Consider the following 18903-nt stretch of genomic DNA (forward strand, 5'->3'; position numbering starts at 1 on the left):
TTCAGGTGGGTCCCACAGAGGCAATGAGATGTTCCCATCACCGGAGGATGATCATTAGTATGAGCACTGCATATCTTGGGGGCCTTGTCAAAGATTGTCTTTAGCTGGCAACAACAACAACTCTCAGCAGTGATCCAGGAAGTATGTATCTAATAGTTGTGAGGTCTGAAGTTGACCAGACAACAGCCGTTGGAATATTTCTGTACATTTGTTGATTTCGCTTCTCAAGAAGGGCTTGTTGCGCATTGCTGCTGGTGCACAAAGGGAGAGTGGTGTGATAACAAGGAGTGTCCGGAAAGGGTTGCAGCTGCACAATAAAATATCATAATGCTTAGTTTTGTCAAGGGATATATTAGCTAAACCTTGCATCTCCAGTATTAAACCGTCTGTTTCAGTGATAGATCTAGAAACTGGATAATCATCAAATCTTTGTTGACTCTGAAATTCCAATATGGCTTCAGGAGTAATTGTTATGTGTTTATCACAGCAGTTTAACAGCCTGGCTTGCACTTCCTTATAAGCAGTGCTAGGGAATTCACTGGCATATTCTAACAAGGTGGTGAGGCATCTTCCATCAGTAATATGGCGAACATCAGTCTCTAACAAATACCCTTTCAGTAATGTGTTTATTTGTCCCTGTCACATTTCTTCTGCTGCTGGTTGTGTAGTAGGCATTGTAGTAGGTTGGGAGTGAGCAGCAGAGGATACAGGGCATTGCAGTGCGTCATAGGGCAGTGGCCTGGAGATCCATCCGAGAAGAACATCACTTAACAAAGAGTAAGGTTCATCCTTGTCTTCCGGTGCCTGTGCACATAGAACCGGAGAGATGGATAAATACCCAGCAAATCTAGGACTTTCTGATTCCAATCATCCTTCTTTTTCTGGTCATAGATCAACCCTGTTGCGGGCTTGTGTAAGCTAAGAAGTTCCTTATGTACCTTACCGTTATTATCACTAGTCATGAACATATCCCTAGCCGCAAGTTCCCACAAATTGAACGTCTTCCATTCTTCTGAGTAAACCTTCTTACCCTTCAACAACAGCATATGTTTGAGCTAACCTAGCCGCGATAATTTAAAGGTATCACTCAAAGCAAACTTTAACTCCACCCTTTTTTTCGTGATGGAATGCCATTTTGATGTCCATTGACAAGTATTTAGGTCGTTTTTAATGTCCATTTGGTATGCTGGGGATCCATTGGGAGGGCCCGGTCTGCTATTGTCCAATTTCTTACAGGTTTGAGAGGCCCTTTTACTTGATCAGCAACTAACTCACCCTGCAGCTGAGACAGTCACTTACACTCAAATCAAGATACTGAAAAATCCTGAGAACTAATTTCCATGGCTCATACCCAACAATCAATGACGATTAGCAAGAAGCAAAAGATACAAAATACACAAAATAAAGATACAGGGATAAGGTGTGCTGTACACTGTTAATAGCCATAAATAACCAAACACCAGGTCAAAAGAAAACCGAAACACATTGCCTAACAATGACATATGCTACCAGTCCAATAGAAATTCACATTTATTCTTCATTAACAGGAATCATAGATGTAAAGAACAGGCACTAGAACTGTCTGGTCTTTGAAAAGACCTGCAGCCTTGCCGCCGAAAAGGAAAGTTGGGTGCTAGAGGTGTGTGTTTTCTCAAAGGAAGAGACACATCCTTGACACCAAAAATATGAGGCTGGACAGCAGAAAACAGGTTGGAAAGAAGGTTTGTGGAGTCAGGGGCACAGCTAACCCTAGCTTTCAAGATAGGAACAGCGCCCCCCACTTGACGCGGCTGCTGACCACACCCTTAGAAACATTCAGAAATCGCTCTGCTACAGCAGCAACCGACACATAGGATGGTGGACCTCCTTTCAACCCACTCTTTCATATACATATAGTCTAAGAACTGTCCCTAAGCTGGTGTTTTAACCTACCCAAGCACCACCTCCACTGTTGAATAAATGCATAAAATCAATCCATACAATAGTCAAAAACCAATAACTTCACAACAGTCACTTCATATTTAGCTGTGTATTGTCCGTACGTGCAACCACATTTTTTTGTTGGCCAATTTGATACCGTAAACTCCTGGTAAATCGAAACCTTATCTGTGTTCAACTTAAACTATATTTACACGTTGGTTCCCTATTTAAAAAAACCTTTGGACACCGCTCAGAAACACATTTTCAACACTGGGGTACCATGCAAGCCCCAATCCTTGCACTGTCAGTACAGCCTCTTGCCCTGCACAGTGTCAGTGGAGCACTTTCTACACTGCACTTCTCACACAAAATGTTTCTACATCATAATCCTGCATCATCAAATCATGTTACTGTTCTACACCCCCTCTTTTGACCACATAAATTATTCACAACTGGGTGCCCTTCTACCTGCCAAAGATTATACCCCCTCATGTCACCAGATAAACACGTTTACAACCTGGTGCCCTTCTTAATGGGACATGCCTGTGCTCGTCTAAGTGGTGACAACATGTTTACAGTGGGCAACCTAAAATGGAAGCCTATAGACAGTAGTGACTATGTGGTTATATGTATATATTTATAATGGCAGCATTTGAGCTGAACAGCTATTTATGTTAGATACCTTCCTTGCATTACGTGACTGTTTAAAATCATGCTGCACCAATGATGAACTGTGCTTTGAATTTCGCGCTATTGAGCAGAACACTTATGCTTTGAATTTCGTGACTGATTTAGTATTTACAATCATGGTGCATCATGGATGGTGTATGCTGACAACTGAGGTCACGTGCGCAGGGTACTAAAGGCCAATGATATCAAGCACCAACTTTCAACTCACCTGTGAACAAGGCAATTATTTGTAGAAACGCGTCAGGGAAAGAGTGGAATGCTGCATATGTGTACTAGAAATAAAGCTTGCAGTTCACGGACTTGAAGCCTCGACATCTCTTCTTGTGTTTAGTTTTGAAGGACAGGAGACTCCTTGCCTGTTCACACGAGGCCGCCCTGCAGGGACGGGGGCTCCTAGCAAAGTGGAGAACTTTTGTGTGGATATATATATATATATATTCACTGAAAAAACCATAGGTTTCACACACGTTATAGTTAGGAATTAGCATTTAAAAAACCTTGCAAATTCACTTAAAAAACCATAGGTTTCACACAGGTTATACTTAGGAGGACATTTCACTCGTAAAAAACCAATGAAATTCCCCCGTTATAGTTAGTTCAGATAACTATAACTCGCGCGCCCGCAATCCACTGCTCATGACGTCACATATTACATCACTCATGACATGGTCAGTGGCATCACTCATGACATCACTGATGACATCATCCTTGTGATAGAGTGGCGGTCGCACGAGTTATAGTTATCTGAACTAACTATAACGGGGGAATTTCATTGGTTTTTTACGAGTGAAATGTCCACCTAACTATAACCTGTGTGAAACCTATGGTTTTTTAAGTGAATTTGTAAGGTTTTTTAAATGCTAATTCCTAACTATAACGTGTGTGAAACCTATGGTTTTTTCAGTGAATTTGTACGGTTTTTTAAATGCTAAGTTATGTATTTATTAATATATATATATTTTTTTAAGGTATTTCACCGTGAAGCACACCGCACGCGCACGGCGCGCTCCGCGCACTGTGAGCGGAAGTTGGGCGCACGATGCGCTGCGCGCACCGTGCACCCTGCGCGCACCGTGCGCGCACCCCGCGATTTTTATAAGAAAATATAAAATGTTTATTTCACCCTTGGGGGTCCTTCTGTGACCCCCTGACAAAGGCTAGGGGGTCAAGAACTCTCTTCCCTGCCCCCTTTTCACGTTTTCCACCTTTTTTCCCCCTTTCCTTTTCAGTGCGAGAGATAAAATGGCGGCCGACACTTCCTGATTTCGACCGATTCGAATGTTGACTGACATTTAACAACCAATCAGAATTTCGCTCGCGCACGGCACCATGCGCGCACGTGCGCACACCCTGCGCGGACGGTGCGCGCGTATAGATATTTATATGCTTTTAAATGCTATTTTCTCAGGAAATACTGAACAGATTGACACCAGACCTGCAAAAGGCACTTCCCTGACCTGAGGACTACCTCTCTGCCAAATTTCAAGTGATTCTGTTCAGCCGTTCGGGCTGTACCTTCGACTAAAGGTCCTACGGAAAAATGCATGGGGAAAACGCCTTTTGGGACCCCCCTTTTTTCTCGGCCCCCTCTTGACGAATCACCCCGAGACTTTCAGGGTATGAGCTGAGCGGAGCGCCCCATTAGTTTTGAAAATTTCGCGAAGATTCGTCAACCGGCGCCAAAGTTATTCAAAATAGAATTTTGAGATTTCCTATGGAAACACGGTCCTAACTATAACTATCTACTGGCGACCGCCAGTAGATAATATATATATATATATATATATATATATATATATATATATATATATATATATATATATATATATATAGATATATATATTCACTGAAAAAAACCATAGGTTTCAGGCATGTTATAGTTAGATATGTGGTTATATATATATATATATATATATATATATATATATATATATATATATATATATAAAGCGGGCATCCTATTCCAGGAGAGTGTAAACAGTAAGAGAGGTTTTGTGTGATCACATCCACACTGTAGTATATCAACCACAGCAATATTTAGAGAGAGCAAAAGAGGAACTGACAAATATGCATGCGCGTAGCCTTCCCTTTTATGCCCCCCCCCCCACCCCCATTGAAAGGCCAGAAAAAAGTTTCTGTTGTTTTAAAACGTAGTCAAGTGTGACACAGTGCAGGTGAACCCGTGGCCTCTTCCTGACAGCTTACTTATACTGAAACTGAAAGGAGATCAGACTAACCAAAGTAAGACAACCAGGGAGTGAGAGAGAGAGAGAGAGAGAGTGAGTTAAGGGAAATGGGCTCCAGGCTGCCCTGCGCAGGCACGCAAAATGATACGAATATTAGTTATGAGTCATCATGAGTTCGGGAGGTCAGATCGATTGATGAAGTCACACATCCGTAAATGAGGGCACTGCAGCAGGGTTACATGCAGGTATCATAGCCTGTCTGCGCAGCTGCAGCATATAATTAGTGCCTGCAAGGACAAGGATGCAAGGTGAGTGACGGCAATGCTAGGCCTTTACCCAGCATACATTTAGACCCCTGTTTTGCACTGCGTGGGTGAGCACAGCAGTGCGCAGTAGCGCAGCGCCCTGATCTTGCTCGGCTTTTGTTAATTGATTATCGACTCAGACTACCACCACCACCAGCATATGATGGGGGGCTGCTCCTTGTTACTGGCCTTGCACAGAAAGTGGCCAGACAGTAAATGATCAAGCCATTGTGAGGTGAGCAGCAACCATGAGCTGACCTGCATTTTTCTTCCACTACCAATGGACTGTGTTTGAGTTTCCTAAGTGTTGTTCATTTCAAGCCTCTAACCCAAAAACAAATCACTACTCATTTTGCTCAATATGACTGTTTTCTAGTAGGCACTATTGTAAACCGACTCATTCATAAAGTCATTTGTGTCTCTCAAAGAACAGCATTCTTTTACCATCAGCCAAAGACTTAAAGGGGAGTGAACAGTTAAAGGTTCGACAGAATAAGTTAAACATTGAATCAATTTTGGATGACAATTCTGTCTTAAAATTTAAGAATGCTCAGATTTTTAAATGAATTCTCACTCTTTTACAAATCATTATACACATCTGAAACAAATCCCACAGCACATGACTTATCTTCCTTCTTCTCCACCATAAATAAATCCCAACGCAATATTCCTGATCTAACACCTTTAGAGTCAGACATCTCACAACAAGATTTTGTGAAGGTACTCCATATCCTTAACAAGCATTAAAAATGCAATAGGCCTCGCCTTTTATTAAGTGAAAGCCATTTGCGTTGCTATATAATACCATTAGCAAAGCAAATGGCTTTAACTTAATCAAAGGCGAGACCTATTGCATTTTCAATGCTTGTTCATTCTGTGTTTTGTTTTCTCTCTTTTGCTCTGGGTGAAAGTCTAATGAAAAAAATGCAAGTGCAGACCTCAAACAAGACCAAAGCCCTATGTCGAGAACCTCGTCTCTCGATGGCACTCACGTGGGCCCTCAAGCTTACTCCAGTATCCCCATTGCCTTATCCCGCTATCAATCATCCTAATTGCCCTACCGCACCGTAACTCAACATCTTTATCCCCATAGCTACCTCAATCACCCAGCATAACACCTCCGCATAATACTCATCACCTTAGCTTCCCCCTGGTGTCACCATTTCAAGTGTCACCCAAACATTTCACTCACCTCTTTCCCCTTCCTCCTGTTCCCCCTCCTGCTGCAGCACTCTCAGGGCCCCAGGCCCGGTGTTCTCAAGCACGGCCTGAAGCTCAGGGTAGGTGTCCCGCTCCTTCAGACTGAGAGTATGCAGCAACCGTTCCAGCAAGAGGCCCCCACTTGCCGTCTCCAGCTCCCGCCGCTCTCGCCCTCTCAAGGCCCCGCGGTCCTCTAGGGCCGGCAGTAAGCGATGTGGCTCTGGCAACGCGGCCGAGAGCTGCAGTAGGCAGCAGACAAGCAGCCTGATGAGGGATCCTGTTCCTTATAGGGGGCGCCACCAGCCCGGCGCTCCTCCTGCGCCCTCCTCACAGCATCCCAAGTTCCCACAGTACAAAACGGCGATAAACACTAGACCACTAAATGAGTACGCAAACACTCGTCAGCAATGTTGGGAGTAGGTGAACAAACTTGAAGAAGTGAGATTTTGTAATATGGTGTTGACGTGTTTTTTCTACGACGGATTTCCAACATGGCTACTGGTGGAACACTGCGGTCTAGTTTTCAAGACGTCCCGTACTTCCAGCCACCAATGCCTCATCAAATCTCATGGAAGCAGCTGGTAGGCTGCACTATCCATGGCTTAAACATCGCTGACCTCGCTGGTTTCTGTCAGTCATAACGACTTGTTCCCAGGGGAGAACCTCTGTTAACGACAGGGCTTCACGTCCGTCACGCGTACAGCCTAGGAACGTTGGAGCATTTTCCAGGGACTTCAACAACAACTCTCTTTTAGAGCGTCCCAGTTGGACTGGCACGCATGACTGGTTTCTTATCTTTATGGGGCCATGTGTTTGGCCCCATGAAGATAAAAAACCCTTTTACGCCAGCAGTAAGTCGGGGCAGCCAGTCCAACTGGGACGGTTCTAAAAGAGAAAAGTGTACGTCACTAGACGCTCTTTTCCAATGGCTGGCCCCCGTTTAGCATAAATGGTGACGCCAGCCAATGGAAAAGAGGGGCGGGGCTTAAAGCCCACTAGAGAAATCTCCTAAAGTCATTAAATCTCACCAGCGAGACTGTGCATGTCTGTGCAGTCTTACGCCAGGCGAGACCTAAAAAGGATAAGGCACCAGACCCAGATGGTTTTACTGTCGCATTTTACACACACTTTTCCAAACTCTTAATTCCCAAACTTCACTCTCTAATTAATTACTTTTCCTCCCTGGAAAGGGCCTCTTGCTCTTTCTCAGAAGCACATATATGCCTTATCCCCAAAGAGGGTAAAGTCCCTACACACTGTAAGACTTATAGGCCCATTTCCTTGGTCAATATTGACTAAAAAAATTTCTCCAAAGCATTAGCAATACGTTTAGACTCCTTTTTACCAGATCTGTTGGATAAAGAACAATCCGGTTTTGTTAAGGGGCGTTTTCTAACAGATAACACGCGACTTTTATTTAATGTCCTGTCTAAATCTATCCTTCTAAAACATCCCCTCGCGGCAATTGCCTTGGATGCTGAAAAAGCATTCGATAGAGTGGAATGGACTTATTTGTTTTATGTCCTTAGATGGTTTGGTTTTGGCCCCAAGTTTATTTCCTTGGTCTCTCTCCTGTACTTAAATCCACGTGCTGCAGTCTGCGCTAATGGTATGATCTCCTCATTTTTCGATCTGGGTAGAGGAGTCTGTCAAGGCTGTCCTCTCTCTCCTTTTTTGTTTAACTTGGCCTTGGAACCCTTCCTGTCCAAATTGCGTCAAAATCCAAACTTGTATGGTTTCCAAACTTCACACATTCACATTAAACTTGAGGCATATGCTGATGACATTTTACTTTTCATGTCAAGGCCAGCTGACTCTATTCCTGCTTTCCTAGCAGAAGTACGTTCATATTCTTTCATTTCTGGTTATAAATTAAACAACGATAAATGTGGGATTTTGCCTCTAACCAAATACATTTTTAAATCAGACTTTAGACCTTCCAACTTCACTTGGAGCCCCCAACACATTAAATATTTAGGCCTCCATATAACTTCTTCAATCCCAGGCACAGTTTCATTATGTATGAATAAATGTGTACAAAGAATTTCAGAATTAACCTCTAAATAGCATCCCCTTTACTTATCCCGGTGGGGTTGCCTGGATACCATAAAAAATTATGCTCTCACCTATAGTTATGTACTCTATTTCCAACATACCAGTCCCTATATCTAATAAGTGGTTTCAGAAGATTAACTCCATTCTCTCTACCTTCTTATGGCAACAAAAGAAACCCCGTATGTCCCTATCGAGACTTTCAAGCCCTAAAACTGAAGGAGGTGTCAACTTCCCTAATTTTCACATATACCATAGGGCTTTCCTTTTGCGCCAGGCCTCCCATTGGTTGCTTGATTCTGCGGATAATGAACCTCTATGGACCTCTTTGGAACGTTTGTTTTTGTTCCCCTTTTCTTTCTCAGACTATTTTTCCTTCTCCCGCAAACCACAGTCCCTCTCTACTCCTATAATTAAGTTAACTTCCAAACTTTTGGAGGTATCTCCCACTCCAATCTCTATTACCTTAACTCAACAACAACAATATGGCATAATAAAAACTTGCTTATCAAGAATAAACCCATTTATTGGAAGACGTGGCGACAAAGGGGTCTTATTTGGATACACCAATTACATTCACAATCAGACTTATCCTTTGCTTCGCTTTGTCAATCATACCATTTACCTAACTAATTTCAAAATAAATATGTACTCCTCAAGAAGGCAGTGATGGATACATACTCGCCTATACTCATATCCCAGACTCCCCCTACTGTTTCGGACAGCCCCTCACAAATTCATACTCTTTTACCAAACTCTCCCAGTGCTTCCACTTTATATCGTCATTTATGTGACATTAATACATCCGCACCAAAGTCAAAAACAGAGTTGGCCTGGGAACATGATTTTGGGACCTCATGGCCTTTGTCATTATGGAGGAATCTATGGTCTAAAATTCGTAAATCTTCAAGGGCAGCTAATATAACGCAAACTTTGTTTTTTGTCTATAACCGACTTTTATTCACACCAAAAGTTTTATGAAAAAGATTTAGCTCAGTCCCAGATACTTGTTGGACATGCTCTGCTCCAAATGCAGACTTTTTTCATATGCTATTTTCATGCTCACATGTCCATGCTTTCTGGGAACAAGTTTGGACCCAAATAAATTCAATTTTTGCAACCAAATTTTCTTTCTCTTTTGTTCATGTTTTTTGGGAACCTTTCACCCATTTGGGATAATATTACACTTAATACTAAAATCATTGATTTGTTATTAGCGGTCGCTTTTCAACAAATCACCATAAATTGGAAAGACTTTACAAAAATTTCCTATAAGGCTTGGTGGTACGCGATTTGCCACAATCATAGACTAGATACTACCTTTGTGTTCCCCTTACAATTGGCTACAAAACGATTGGATTCATGGTCACCTGTTACAATGTATATTGATGCCAGTGCCAAACGAGGTTTTCACCTCCAGCTCTCTCAGCAAGAGGTTCTCAAACCTCCATGAACCCCTTATTCATTCCTGATTTGTACTTTGTATGATGTTATTTATGTTTCGCATATTTAGCTATGCCTTTTTCCTTTTCCTATTAAGTCCGAATTTTGTATGATTTTTCTTTTTTTACTGTAGTTAAATTTGCATTGTAAAGACATGTTTTTGATATTGTATTTCCTGTTTTGACACCCTTTTTTATTTTAAAAAAATTTTCTTGAACCTAAAGTTACAGTCAGTCAAACTGCCAACTTTAAACAGCAGTAAACAATGAAAGCATGAGGCCAGGAGGAACTAACCTGTGGTGAGATGGAGAGAAGGCAGAGACCTCTGCAAGTAGGAAACTAGGTCCTTCTGGTTTGCACCAGAGATCTCTGCCAAACTGTTCTCGCCAATGAGAAGTCTCCGTCCTTCTTCTACAAGTTCCTCCAAGGAGGTCACGAATCAGCTGCACATTCTTCGCTAAAATGTGGAAGTCTGAAATGAAATGAAAACAAAATACAAGGCGGTGAGCTTCTAATGCATCTTTATCATTCAACAGCTGTGAGGTACCAAACCAGACTTGCGCAAATTACAGAAGTTGCACGTGGGTTTTATAGATGATAGCAATGTTGCACAAGGAATACAATGACAATGTGGTATTCCTAAGCATAGGTACTTTCCAAACATGTATCCAGTCATTAATCAGTGTACAGTGAAGGTCTATATTGGGCATCCAATTTAAGCAAATTTGAGTGAAGCATAGCAACAGCTTTTCACGCACACTTATGACTTGGTCATTTCTCAAGACCTTGTGGTTACAGAGAAAGTACAGAAGTTAAGAAACAGGTCAGCAATGTTAACACATTCTGCGGGCTTCTCTATTGCGTTTCACAAAAAGGACCCTGAAAGAAAATGGATTCCATAGTTGGAACAGTCCATCCCTAACCATGGTCATCTCACCTTTTGATCCTGTGGCCCACTTCTTTTTTTATTTGGGAAAGTAGAGACTCCCTCCCTCCCCCGACTCTCACTGACCAAGCTACACCCCTGGCTAAGAGGTTTAAATCTGCTAATTTTTTGTTCAGGAACTTAAATAGATATAGGGACCTGTTTACCATAAAAGCAGTATCTCTGCATCCATATGAGTACTCTTTGGATGCAATTTTACTGCTTTTTGGAATTAGCAAACATTGGCAACAGTAGGCTTGGAAAGCTGCACCAGTCTCAGGTTTCCAGGCACACTAGTGGCAATCAAACATCCAAAGGTGATGGGATGAATGCTTGAATGTAACCACCTGCAATCCCTCAGGGTAGAATTCCAACCCCATTATTTTTCATCCACTGTCCCGCTCTAGACAGGAGGCCTGATTTAGAGTTTGGCAGATTGAGGAAAGGTAGACAGGGTTGTGGAAAACTGTATGTCCCTCTTCCAAATTTGGAGATGTCCACTAGAACGCAGACATTTCTGCACATTGGTAGGAACCACAGCCATGGAGGTTCCTGCCAAAGCAGGAAAAGTTTGATGGACGGCTCCGCCAAACATGACGAACAGTCGGCAAACTTTTCCTAAGTTTTTTTTTTTCTCAAAAAGAACCTCCTAAAGCATGGATCACCCCCACACCAGGATATACCTGATGCTAATGTACAGTTAAAACAGCCATCCAAACATCCATTCTGAATGCGCAGACGGTCAGATGGCTTGCCTCCCCTGGTCCCTACTCCGTCGGGCCGTCAGGTAAGGTTTTACACTGATGGAGTAAATGTTACTCTGTCATCGTAAAACTTGTGGTCCACCTGACTCAAAAGCGGGCAGACAGCCTTGAGTTTGGCAGACAGCGTACTCCACCACCACTGCGTAGGAGTCCCTGTGCGCCGAAGTCTAAATCAGCCCCGAAGCCCACTTAATGCATATCAGTACAGACCCTACTCCACATGGGAACAGTCCATCCCGAACCTTGGTCATCTCACCTTTTCACCCTATGCCCCATTGCTTTTTTAGTTTGAAAATTTGAGGTTCACTCCACTGACTCTCAAGGACTAAGCTATGGCCCTGTGTTCTTCATGATAAAACTAGTGGCTGTCGTGCCTGTGCAAAAACATGTTAGCTAATTTCTAAATGAGGTGGGGAACCGAGAGCAGGGTGGCTGCACATCCACCAATTTGTGGCAGAGGGTACGTTTTCTGTTGTTAATGAGAACAGCAGCTACCTATGAGGTAATTATATCATGTTTGGCTCGTGCTCATCAGTAGAAATCTGGGGCCAGGTTATGTGTAGGTTTATCAGCAACATGTTTTGTGCTTCGGTAAGAAAACCATATGCAATAAATTAATACATAAATACCTATTCATCTCCCGTTAGTTCTCAGTTTCTTCTGAGAAGTCAACCTAAGCTTCTCTAGCACACAAAGTGCAAAGAAGAAACCACTAACAATGTAAAGACCTGCAATGTTCTTATGTCTCTGCATGAAAATGAAATTTCTCTTTCTCCAATAATTTTCCACATGCTCAGTAGGCAGGAAGAACTGAAATTCAATGCCCTCGACTGTAACACTATCTACCCATGATACTTACATGCCCCTTCTGGCATGTAACAACCAGCGATCCTCTTATGGTCTTGCATGAAATGGACCTTTATGCTCCTCCTCCTCTCTAATGTATCTCCTGCCTCTATCTGCTCTCCGGTTTGCTCTGGCTCTTAAGCACCCGCTGCCAATCAAAATCCATACCGCACTGTACACCCAGATCATTTATATACTCAAGACAGGTGACATTAACACCATGTATTTTAGGGGAATTTATGTAATACCTTTACATTTGTGCAGGCAAATCAACCAACTATTGCCCAAAAAAGGTGAGACAAGCACCCAAAATCTGTTCTACATCTTGTTTCATGAGGTGACCGGTCAGGTTTGCCTCCACTTGGTCTGGCTCCTGCCTTTATTTCAACGTGAAGTGTGAGACAGCGGTGGCTGCCCCGCAATAACAGAGGAGCGTCGCCGCACTGCCTGGCGCAGAGCCAGCAAATTAAAAATAAAACAATATTCCAGCATTGTTTTATTTTACGTTTGCCCGCTCTGAGCCAGCTTGTGCAGGGAGGGGCGGCGCATGGGAGGGGGTGGAGGAGTGCTCGTGCACTCCCTACATGCACATATGTGTTTGGCCACCCATCTCAGGCCGACCAAAACACACATGCGGACTTAGGTTTCTCCAGCCCGGCTGCATTCAGCAGCCGGGCTGGAGAAACCCCACATACTTCATGACCTCAGCGGGGCGTCTTTCCAGCCTGCTCAGGCCAATCCCCGCGCTGCTATGCAGCATGGGGATTTTATGGGAGTCTGTCCCACAGGCTGTTGGGACCAGGAAGAGGACAGCAGGAGCTAGGTGATGCAAGAGGCGGGTTCAGGTAAGTTCTTTTTTTTGTTTTATTATTACTAACATGCCTCACCCCCGCAATCCCACCCCGTACTCCCCCCACCCACCCCACCACCCTTTGTTAGTGGCAGAGACGGAGAGACGGAGTGCGCCGGCCGGATGTTGCAGTTGCTGCAGGAATCAGAGTCAGAGAGGTGCGCTGAGCCGGAGCCGGGAGCCGCGAGCTCACCTCCGTCTGCCCATTGCCGCATGCCTTTACCTTTGCCCCCCACATTGCTCCCCATCGGCATCAGTTGTGTATCACTGGCGCAACCGAGCACAGACACGGCCGAGCCGCACTGTTTTGCGGCTCTGTGCGGCTCCCGCGTACCGCTCCTATACACCCACAGTCTCAGCGTGCAATTGCTGTGCGTGAATCGCGGCTCCTGCGGCGCACCTCATGCACCGCACCTCCCGCACCGCATCGGAGAGACTGTGAGGAGGTGGCGGGGTGAGCAGTGAGCTGGTGGGAAAAGCGGCAGAGGGCGCTGGTTGCGTAGTGGTGCTCGGCAAGGAGCCTAGCACAAAGGCATAAAGGCACAAAGACACAAAGGCATACAGACAGGAGCCTGGTCCCCCCCAGTGAGAGGAGTGCGTTAACTGATAGCGACCGGCAGCTGTACCAGCTGCAGCAGCAGGATTGGGTGATAAACAATCTATACTTTGGACTGTCTGTTGCAAAAAAAGGACATTTTTGGTCAGATTTTCTACTGATACAGATCTCAATTACGGAGTTCCAGTTCCAGTCCGGGTCTTGTGGAGTAAACGTGTGATCACGTGAGACGAAGCAGCATTGGCGCTAGCAGCGGCGGTGGGCGCAAAGCGGCAGCAGGAGGCCAGCGCGAGGCCAGGAGAAATGCGAAATTACGAGAAACCACGAGCCGCGAGCCACACCAGCCGCTACCAGCCGCCGCATCAGATCAAGGATTAAGGATTGTGGCTCAACAGCAGTATTGCTGCAGTGTTGTGGTATTGTGGTAAGCAGCGGTTCCCGCAAACTATAATAGGACTACAGCATAGAGGCTGCAGCGGGGAGTCGTGGGAATCGCAGGAGGTTGCGAGGGGGTTATAGCGGTCCACAACAGGGTATCAGAGCCCTGCAACAGAGACGGAATGCACATGACTGGGCAGTGAAGCAGTAGCAATGAACCAGTAGCGGTAGCGATTACGGCAGAGGTAGAGGCAGAGGGATCCTACGAGTGCCGTTGAACCGCCGTTGAACCACCGTTGAACTGCGAAGTGTACTGCACCAGAGATATAGCATTACTGCGCAATCTAAGGAGGCAGCAGAAGGCGAGAAACCGCGAGCCACATCTGATATTACAGCATCGCAGCGCCACAGAGAATGATTATTTCAGGAGTAGGAGGAGGAGTTGGTGTTGGCCTGCATTAGTGATGCGGTAAGCGAACTGTAGCAGGTCTGCCGCACAGGCTTACATAGTCCTACTTAGGGGTTGTATATAGAGGCTACAGAGGGAGCTGCGGGAGTTGTAAGGAGCTAACAAGGGGAGTTTACAAGCCAAGCTTCACTTTAGATTGGAACAAGAAATAATTAGGAATAACTTTGAAACCTATCAAACACACGCTCATCCCTCTGGCCGCTAAAGGAGCCGACAAACCTGTGGAGAACCTCTGGGGCCGAATTGTTTTGGGTGGAACATATTGAGTTGTGTCGGGCTGGGCTGTGCTGAGTGGGGTGCGTCCAAGCAGGCTCCCAACGAGAACCCATAAAGAGGTTGATATTATTTTGAGAACTTGTAAACGATACCAGGAATGCGCTCAAAAAGGGAGAGGGCATCTGGCCCTCCGATACGACGGTCACGGAAAACTCAGGTACCAAGAGTATTAAAAAAAGTCAAAGCGCAAACAAAAGATATGAACCAGACGCTAATACCGCCAATAGCGCGGATGTTTGAAAAGTCCTTAAAACTCCCTCATAAATTTGATTTTTTGAAAGATCCGACAGGGGCTATGATGTCAAGTCAAATCGAACCTGAAATAAAAAATCTACAGGCACCAATAAAGCCCACTAGCAACTTGAGAGCAATTACCCAACCTTTTGGGCAAAAGCAAGAATTTGACAAAAAACATATAATGTGGATGTAGATGCTAATATGCCAGTGCAATCAATGCAATCAATAGATCAAACATCTACCCAAATTAGCGACCTTGAATTATTATGTATAACATCACCATGCCAAAAGGATTTAAACTTAGGGAATACTGGTGAGGCATCAAAAATTGAGTTGTCACTTGAAGAAATGACAATGAAACCTGGAAATATAATAATCTCACCTAGGTTACCTATAGAGGTCAAAGTTGTAATAAGAAAAAATATTGTCCAAAGTAGGGTCGTGACATCTGATAACCAGAAGATAGCAGGTGATAAAAGTGAAAATCTAGATGAATCTACCCAGGAATGCCAACTTAGAAAAAAAGGATGTGCCTCTTCCCCGTTAGAGTCAACAACAACTGGGTTTAGGCAAACAACAGTAAGGATTAGCCTGTATATGTAAGTAACAAAAGAATTACCAGTACTGAGAAAAAAACTTTGTTGACCGCCTTTCTTTAGCGGAGGATTATATTGAATAGAAACAACATAAGCCACTAACCTATTTTTTCATCTGTTTAATACATTTGTTCCTTTAATTATTTAATGGTCACTTTTATTTTTTGAGTGATTTTTTAGGAGATAGATTGAAAACATATAACTAAAGACAAACATTAGCTGTGAACGTATAAAACTTTCTCACTTCAGACACACACAATTTTTTCTTATATCATACATTCATTCACATACCATACTGCGCAGTTCCAAACATACATAATACCACACACCAATCGACAGATATTTTAAATTCTTACAGGGAATATTTACATAGGGGCCATAGAAACATATTTTGTCAAAATAGAACACAAAAATACAAATGTTTTTCAGGGTTATTTTAAACTCTTATGGCCCAAAGGTTCTGGTCCCATGGGTGTTCGTGATATCCTAACTTTTGACCCATAACCTTTGGGCCATAAGAGTTTAAAATAACCCTGAAAAACATTTGTATTTTTGTGTTCTATTTTGACAAAATATGTTTCCATGGCCCCTATGTAAATATTCCCTGTAAGAATTTAAAATATCTGTCGATTGGTGTGTGGTATTATGTATGTTTGGAACTGCGCAGTATGGTATGTGAATGAATGTATGATATAAGAAAAAATTGTGTGTGTCTGAAGTGAGAAAGTTTTATACATTCACAGCTAATGTTTGTCTTTAGTTATATGTTTTCAATCTATCTCCTAAAAAATCACTCAAAAAATAAAAGTGACCATTAAATAATTGAAGGAACAAATTTATTAAACAGATGAAAAAATAGGTTTCTCTTCCCCGAAGGAAGCAATAATGTTCTAAGAAAATGATGAAATTATAAATTTGGAAACATACTGTTCAGATCAGAACACACAAAGAAAAGATTCACCCAAATTATTACACTAAAATCAAATGAAGAAAAAACACAAGTCCCAGGAACTAGTATAAGAACTAGTATAGGAAAAACTTCGGAATCAACACAACCTGATCGGGACAATAGGAATTATCAAAAAAAAATTGTTAGCACCAAGCAGGAACTGCAGTGGGACAAAAACATTAAAACCATAGAAAATCAGGATTTGGGATCTATTTTGGGTATTTTTTACCAAACCTCATCACTTACTATTGAAGCATTGACACTTCAATCAAACAAAATGGATGTTCAAATTGAAATACTGGGAACAATGGCAAATGTGGTGGCAGGAATAGATCACAAACTAGCTGAACTAAATAGTCTGATAACTAGAGCTCAAACAGATACATCAACCACCTATCTGGAATGTTCTTGTGCACCAATAATCAATAAATTAACATCAATACCCAAAGTTATTAACACTATATTGGAAGATGTCAAGGAAAGCCTTCAATTGAATGAAAATAAGAAACTAACAGATAAGGGAGGTATGGGCCAAATAGCGGAAAGTAAGCCTAAAAAAACAGAGGATTTAACTGCTCAAATCGATTTAGATGCTAAGGGCGGATCATGCCCCCTAATAATGCCAAATAACCAATGGGAGAATAACAAACAAATAGAAGGCGAACCATCTGATCAGTTTGTAGTAGAGCTACATCATGAACAAGAGGATAAAGAAGTGGACTTGACATCGTTTATAATGACAAAAAGACATAGAAAAAAACTAAGAAAAGCAAGAAATAAAGCTAAGCCAGAGCATTTAAAAAAGTCACTCTCTCAAGAGGGAATGCCACTTAATACGTCTCATAAGGAAAAAATCCACTTGGAGGAATCAACTGGAAAACAAAAAGCCGACATATGTAGGGACCAGTCGAAATCAATTAAAACAATAAATACTCAGTATTTTGATATCTTTGCTAAATCAGGTAACTACTTGAAATCTCAGAAAGTTCAAAAAAGGAACATTCAAATAGGTGAAGTAACCTTAAGTGATACTGTTGAACTTTTCACTGATGAACCTGCTGAGGTGAGGAAAAATATCCCATTAGAGGAGATTATTCATGACAAACAGGGAAATGGTTGCGTGGGAAAAGGGGCCAGGGAGGACACCGAAAGAAGATCACAAATAAAGGGGGAGCAAATAATGAGTTTGCAAAACTCTGAAAAAAGTAAAGTTCCTGTAGTGAAAACAGATGTAAAACAAATAAATAGTTGCATCATAGGGCAAAGATCGTCTCAAGGGGATTATAATATAGCTTCAAATCCAGATTTGAATTTAATACAACTACCATGCCATCATGCCTTTTCAAGTTGGGTACAACCAAATAATAAAGTTAACCAAGACCCTGCGGTACAAACAAAAGTAATAGACCAAATGGAGGACAATACCCATATACTAAAACGGGACCATTTAGTCATAGTAAAATGTGGTAAGAACAAACAAATTATAAATAAAGTTCAGCAAGAATCAGCAAACTATGTCGAAAAGGAGCTGTTAGTTCAAAGGACAGAACAACTAATCTTTAAACCACTATATGAGTCCCGAGGGCAGCAAGATATGTTGAACAGGGGCAATCTTCTTTGCCTCTTTAAATCAGTTCCATCATTAGCTAATTTGCCAACCAATGACATCGAATGTGTTGGTTTCTTACAAAACCCTGAAGGTTCACTGCCATTAACAATGATAACTGTAACATCTCCATCTGTCATGGAACAAATTATGAAGGAACAAGAAATTTTTCAAAGATGGGGAATAGTAATTAGTAAAGTTGCTCCAAAGGAATACCCAACGCCACTGATAAAAGCAGAAAAAATGCCAGCATGTGAAAAGGAAAAAAAGGGTGCCCCAGCCTTCTCTGTACTAAAGAATCCGTTAGGAAAAATAGACATAGACGTAGAAATAGAGAAGTCTAGAGGGATAAATGAGAAATCGATAAAAATGTCTTTGCATGGGAATGACAACCAGTGACAAAATAGTGAACAAAATACACTGAAAAAACGATGTACTGACAGTGAAACTATAACAATCTGTTCATGGAACATAAACAGATTAGGTAATAAGCTAGAAAACATAACTCAAATAATTAAGCCCTATCAGATCATATTTTTGCAAGAGACATGGGTAATGGATCCTTTTATTATGCATGGATATAAAGGATACTTTGAAACTGCGATTAAACAAAACAAACACGGTCGCCCATGTGGCGGCTTAGCAATATTTATAT

At 42.5% G+C, this 18903-nt stretch overlaps 1 protein-coding gene across 1 annotated transcript in view; it reads right to left on the minus strand.

The window, feature by feature from the left end:
- The window catches only part of C1QTNF9 (C1q and TNF related 9), a 130914-nt gene that overhangs the window by 78101 nt on the left and 33910 nt on the right, over positions 1–18903 (minus strand). Inside the window, exon 2 of the mRNA XM_085621598.1 lies at positions 10091–10268. The gene's annotated coding sequence lies outside the window, so the exon portion shown is untranslated. The remainder of the gene's footprint in view (positions 1–10090; positions 10269–18903) is intronic.

This window comes from Triturus cristatus, chromosome 8, assembly GCF_964204655.1.
Source record: "Triturus cristatus chromosome 8, aTriCri1.1, whole genome shotgun sequence".
NCBI classification, from domain to species: domain Eukaryota; kingdom Metazoa; phylum Chordata; class Amphibia; order Caudata; family Salamandridae; genus Triturus; species Triturus cristatus.